We start from the raw sequence: 6,119 nt of genomic DNA, 5'->3' as shown, positions 1-6,119 counted from the left end.
TTTTCCTGATGCAAAAGGAGCCCTAATGAAGCGACACTTAGCAAACAGACATTTCTCCAGCAAGGGCGCCTGGGCCGCTGGCGCGTGAAGGGGGAGGGCGGGCGGCTGGGGCTGCAGGCGGGACGGGGGTCGGCACAGGTGGGGTCTGACGGCTCCTCTCCGGGGCGCCTTCGGCCCCTTCGCCCTGACTCCCTGTGCCCTCGCTCCTTCCTGTGACGTCTATCTGAGGCAGAGTTCCGGGGGCCATGAAGGTGAAACTACACACTTAACTACACCCGCTGAACGAGAGCATTGTTTAAATCTTCCAAATCGTACACGGCTGATGCTGTTCTCACGAGAGGGGTCCCAGATGATGGAACTGAAACCGACAGAAGCTTGTTCCGGCCGGGTCTCCGCCTCTCCTCCCCTCACACACACACACACACACACACCCGCCACCCCAACCTGAGCCCATGGAATACAAAGGAAGCCCCCTGCCCACGCACAACAGGTTAGGGTTTCCCTTGATTGGTGCTGAGGGGACAAAGAAAAGTGACTGGAACCTAAGAGCAGGCATTTATTTGAACATCAACTTCCAAATGTATATTTGCTAATTGGATGTATTCGGATAGCGTCGGCCTCTTTGACGTCTGTGTTATTAACTAGGGAGAACTCTTGCTCAGAGTGAGATTCTTACAGCATGGTAAAGTTCAGTCATTAGAGAAAGAGTCAAACACTCTAACATACATTATTACATTAATACGCCTAGAGAATAACGTTTACCTGCTTAACCCTGCATTAACTTAAGGAACCATGCGTCAAAACACCTATTTGCTAAGCCCTTGACTCCGCTGATTCAAAGGTGTGAATCTCATCAAGACATCCCCTCCCACACACACTGAGCCTGCTGTTTGCTCAGCCAAGTACCTGGCGCCCGCAGCGCTGTCACTGACACAGAACAGTCACCATCACACTCAGACGATGCTTCCTTCTGTCCAGGCACTGACCATTATCCATAAAAAGTTCTCCAGCTCACCGAGTCCCCCTTAGGTATCTGCTGTCTGTATTTGCGTTGCCTTCTGCTTTGGTTGGGCTCTCCTGCCTTCCTCCAAGATGCTCTGCAAATTCCAGCTGCCAGCAACCCTGCTCCAGAGGGTCTGGCCAGTGGTGCTGCTGCCGGGGCGCTCGGCCAGTTTGCGGTCATTTCCTCGCTGTGGTGAGTTCCTTCCTCAGGTCTGGCTCTGCTCCAGACCCCAGGCATCCGGCCATAAATGAAAGCAGGAGAAATACTGCTTTCAAGGAGTGCATAGTCAAGTATGGAAAGACAGGGGGTGAAAAGCAAGCCAGTACGTACATCGCATGTCAGATGGGGACGCCTGGATGAAGAGAAACAGGGCAGGAGGTGAGGGACAAAGAGGTGGACAGAGCTGGACATCTCTAATGAGACAGCATGTTAGCAGGTCCCAGATCAAAGTGACCTTGGGGTAGGTAACGGTTTCTTAGATGTGACACAAAAACTATCAGTGACCAAAAAAAGAGGTAAAACCCCTCACAACTAAACAGTAAGACGACCATCCATGTAAAAACAGACAGAGGAATGGAAGAAACATTTCCCCAGAGAAGATACACAGATGGCCAATGAGCACGTGAAAAGGTGTCGACATCGTTCGACATCAGGGAAACACAAACCACACCCAGAGCAGCGCACCAAGTTGTCTCAAGCAACGGCTGAAACAACAGAGACAGGTAACAAGTTTTCGGCAAAGCTGTGGAGAAACTGCAGCTACAACATGCTTGTGGGATTGTGAACAGTGCCATCACTTTGGATAACAGTTTAACTTTGAGTTTCCACATAACCCAGCTGTTCCTCCCCTGGTTCCATGTTCAAAATAAAAACACATTCACACAATACCTTGTACACAAGTGTCCACAGCAGCATGGCCCGTAATATTCGGGAAGTGGAGACAAACCACATGTCTCTCAACTGATGAGTGGATACCCAAAGGTGGGTATCCTTTGAGTGGATACCCTCAGTGGAATATTACTCAGTCGTGAAAAGGAATGGGGCAGGAACACGGACTACCTATCACACGGGTGAGACCTTGAGAACATTAACATTAAGTGAAAGAAGCCAGCCATAAAAGACCACATATAGTATGACTTCATTTATATAAAATGTTCAGAGCAGGCAAATTCATAGACACAGAAAAACAGATTAGTGGTTGCCAGGGGCTGGGGGAGATGAGGATGGAGAGTGACTGCTAGTGTGGAGGGGCTTCTGTGATAACAACAACAAAAAACGGTCTTCAAAATGGACAGTGGGGCTGCCTGCACAACTCTGTGAACACACCATAAACCACCACATTGTGAATATACAATTTGTCTTTCTCTGACTTACTTCACTTAGAATGACAATCTCCAGGTCCATTCATGTTGTTGCAAATAGCATTATTTCATTCTTTTTATGGCTGAGTAGTGTTCCATTGTATAAATACACTGCAGCTTCTTACCCAGTCATCTGTCGATGGACGTTTAGGTTGTTTCCATGTCTTCACTGTTGTAAACACTGCTGCTATGAACATTGTGGTGCATGTGTCTTTTGGAATTACAGTTTCTTCTGGATATACGCCCAGGAGTAGGATTGCTGGATCACAGAGTAAACCCAGATGGCGTGTTTATGAGGAGAAACCCAGGTGGGAGAACAAGTGGGCAGTGTGCTATCATCCCAAGAAAAGAAAGCACGGAGACGTCGCGCGTGTGTCTCCCTGTCTGTGCGCGGACCCCCCAGAGGGACGTGTGAAACGGGGCGTGGTTTGTCTTTGATGAGAGCACCTTGAGACTCCGGGGCCGTGGTGCCAGGTTTTCACTGCCCACTGTCCCTCACTTGACGCCCTCAGTTCTGGGAACCCACTGTTGGGTTAAAAGCTGTTACATCAAAATTATTTTCATTATTTTTAATGAGGAATCATAGCTTCCTCCATCCTGAACCAAGACAGCAATTTGCACAGTTGAAAAAACATTTTAATGAAACATTGGAAACAATTTTAGACAAGTAGTAAACAACGGTTTGAAAGTAAAGAAATGCCATTTTACGTACAGAGGGAAAGTAATGAAGGTTTATTTTATTTTTCAGAAGAGGAAGAGGCCACGTGAGGAGGAGGTGGGGGCGGCTGTGAAGCGTCTCCTGGGGATGGTGGGTTCTCTCTGCACCATTTTCTTCATGCATGTTCCAACCATGTTGGGTCTTGCAGTTACTTGGCCCTCAAACGCCGTTTAAACATATAGGGACACTGCAGAAAAAGCGCCGTTAGGGCCAAGTCAGGGCTCCGCGTGGGGCGGTCTGAGGGCGGCGGCGGCAGCGGCGCCCAGACCCGCATCGCAGGGGCCCCGCTGAGGCCGCGCTCCGCCGCCGCCGCTTCCCGCGGGGTCCGCAGGCCCGGGCGCCGACCCGGCGATGCTCCCTGACGACAACCTGCGCGTCAGGCACGTGCGGAGCGGGCGCCTGTGCCTCAGAGAGAGGTGGGGTCACAGCAAAGGCTGCCTTTATATTTCTCTACGATTGGGAAAATGACAGCAGGTTTGTTTCCTGGCGGAAATGTTCCATCAGATGGAGGGAGGGAAAGCGGGAGGAGAGGGGGGCACAGAGGGATGGAGGGCGACTCCCCAGTGGGGCGCGGACCCCGAAAAGGCCAGCGGGCAAGGCAGCACACCACCGTGGCCTTTGACGGTTAACGCACGGAGACTCTGCTTCCGCTGCGTCAGGAGGGGCTGGGAACGGGAGTGGAGCTGCGACGGCCGTCATCGCGGTGGGTACATCCGGAAACGCGTTCTTGACAGTTACCACTGCCCCGTCCACTGTCTCCAATACCAGCAGCACAGGTATCCTTCTCGGATGGAAATGTGTGTCTCTCTCTCGTGTAACGTCTTTCAACAGCTCCGGGCTGGCTGCAGGACCAAACCGAGACTCCCACCCTGCGCGCCCGGGCTCTCGGCATCTCCGAGTTCCAGGTTTTCCCCCAGGCTGGTAAGCAATTTCCATCTACCTGAAGTTCCCTAAGCGCGTCTCTGTTTCACGCCTCCAGAGCTGAAAAGGCACGAAGATACTTGAAAAGTCTTTCAACTTTGTCCACTTTTGCACAACAAATTCTAATAGCTGGAAAAGCGTAACTGAAAATGTTTATTTTTGACCATGACCTTTCCAACCCACTAGCTATTCTGACCAACCGTGGGCTCACGCAGCGGGGGCGCTTCAGCGTGGGGTCCCCTGACCCACCCCCTCCCCTGCGCCGCTGTCCTCCTGTTTCCGGGCGGCTCACCTCACGGCATCTTACCCCTAGACTGTTGGTCTCCTCTCCACTCAGCATCTTCAGGGAATAAATCGTGCCTTTCTGCAGTCTTGGCAAAGTGACAGGAGCAGGCGATCCTTCCTTTTCTTTCTGGACGCGGCTAGGATGCCGGGATGCGCGGACAAAAGGAGGAGCTGGGGTGAGAGAGGGTTAAGGTGTGCTCCAGCGCCACTTAGAGCTGAACGGCAGAAAAGCACGGCGTTAATGGAAACACCTGCAGACGCAGTTCGCGGGGGAGCGGTTCTCTGTGGGTCCCACGCAGAGGTCTGATCTTCAGGAAGAGCGTGTAGTTTGGTCAGATCAATTCACTGCGCTCAAAACATAACACTTAAGTATGTTTCTGCCTCAAACACTTTGTTGAACTATTTAGCAATCGGAGAGCCGCAGGTGGACGTTTAATTCTTGATACTGATTTGGCCATCGACGTCCTGATTTTAGTGTGTAAGGGGTGGATTAATTTACTGCACACGCGTCCGTAAGTATTGACTTGGGAGGAACTTAGGTCTTGGGAACAAATGCATTGTTTTCTTTCTGATCCGAACTAAGACTGCGTTTCCAGGTATAATGAACAAAAACCGTTCTTGCCAACGAACAGGGTGAGGGTGGCACTGGCTAAACCCTGGGGAGACCGCCTGCCCGGGGCCACACCTCCCCGGCTGTCCTGTCTTGACCATAGTCACGGAGCCCTGTCCCCTCAGCCCGCCTGTGGAGGGAGGGGGGAGCACCTCTGTCACCTGCCTGCCCGCTGGTGCAGAGTAGAAACGATGGCATGTTCTGTGTAAAGTAAGCAGCAGTTTTGCTGAATCACTAAGCAGTTATGGGCAGAAGGCTCACCATCTCATCTCCAATAGCTGATCGTATAAAAGCCTGGACGGCCACATGTGGGATCCTGATTAATAATTAACCAAGGGTGGGAAGGCATCCTTTTCTTTCCTGGATCAGTACTTAGCTATCCTTGTGGGCAGTTCCCTGCCAGCGTTTCTAGTTATGCTCAGATGCCTAAATACTGTGAACGTGGCAGAGAGAGGCCCAGTAAACACTTTTGTTATCTTTTTCCAGGTTAACTTCAAATACACCCAATTACAAACCCATCCAGACAGGCTAGGATCCTGGCAACTTCATGGTTTCTGAAACATTGACATTTCAAGTGTCCCGCCAGCATCAGCGAGAGAAAAGAAAGATATGATATGCCCTGAATCTTTCACAGGCTCTGACTTGGCTCTCACAACCCTGTGAGGTGAGTATTGTCACCTTTCACATTTAGAGCTGTGAGCAGTGCACGTGGCTCAAAGTGACCACTCCTGAGGGTAGTGGAGCCCTGGTTCCGCTGCACTGAGTTCTCTCTGGCTGGAAGAAATTTCAGTAGAATTGCAGTTTTCAAAGACAGGACACTTAGAGGATTTTAGCTTTTCCTCCCCTGACATATGGGGTAGCCGGAGGGAAAAGTAGACTCTGCAGCTGAAGGTGCATTTCCATGCTGCCACTCCCTGCTGACCCATCTCGGGAAAATCACTGTGCCTCACGGGCTCTCAGTCCCCTACTAGGAGCTTTGCTGATCATAACACTCAAATGGCTGCGTGATAGTTCAGAGACTGACACCTGCTGTGTGCTGGATATCCAGGTACAGCTGGCAGGGATGTGCACAGCATTGTCTACACATCTCCTTAGAAAATGCCCAACCAAAGGCCAGTTACCTTTTGCTCCTTGGGCTTTGGAAAGGAATCAGGGAGGGCAAGGGTATTTTGATGTTTTTCAAGTCACAGAAGTGTTTTATTTTAAAAAGGAAAGCAGGCA

Source organism: Vicugna pacos, chromosome 8, assembly GCF_048564905.1.
Source record: "Vicugna pacos chromosome 8, VicPac4, whole genome shotgun sequence".
Taxonomy (NCBI): Eukaryota; Metazoa; Chordata; class Mammalia; order Artiodactyla; family Camelidae; genus Vicugna; species Vicugna pacos.
The sequence above is the reverse complement of the archived record's forward strand: the minus strand, read 5'-3'. Positions refer to the sequence as shown.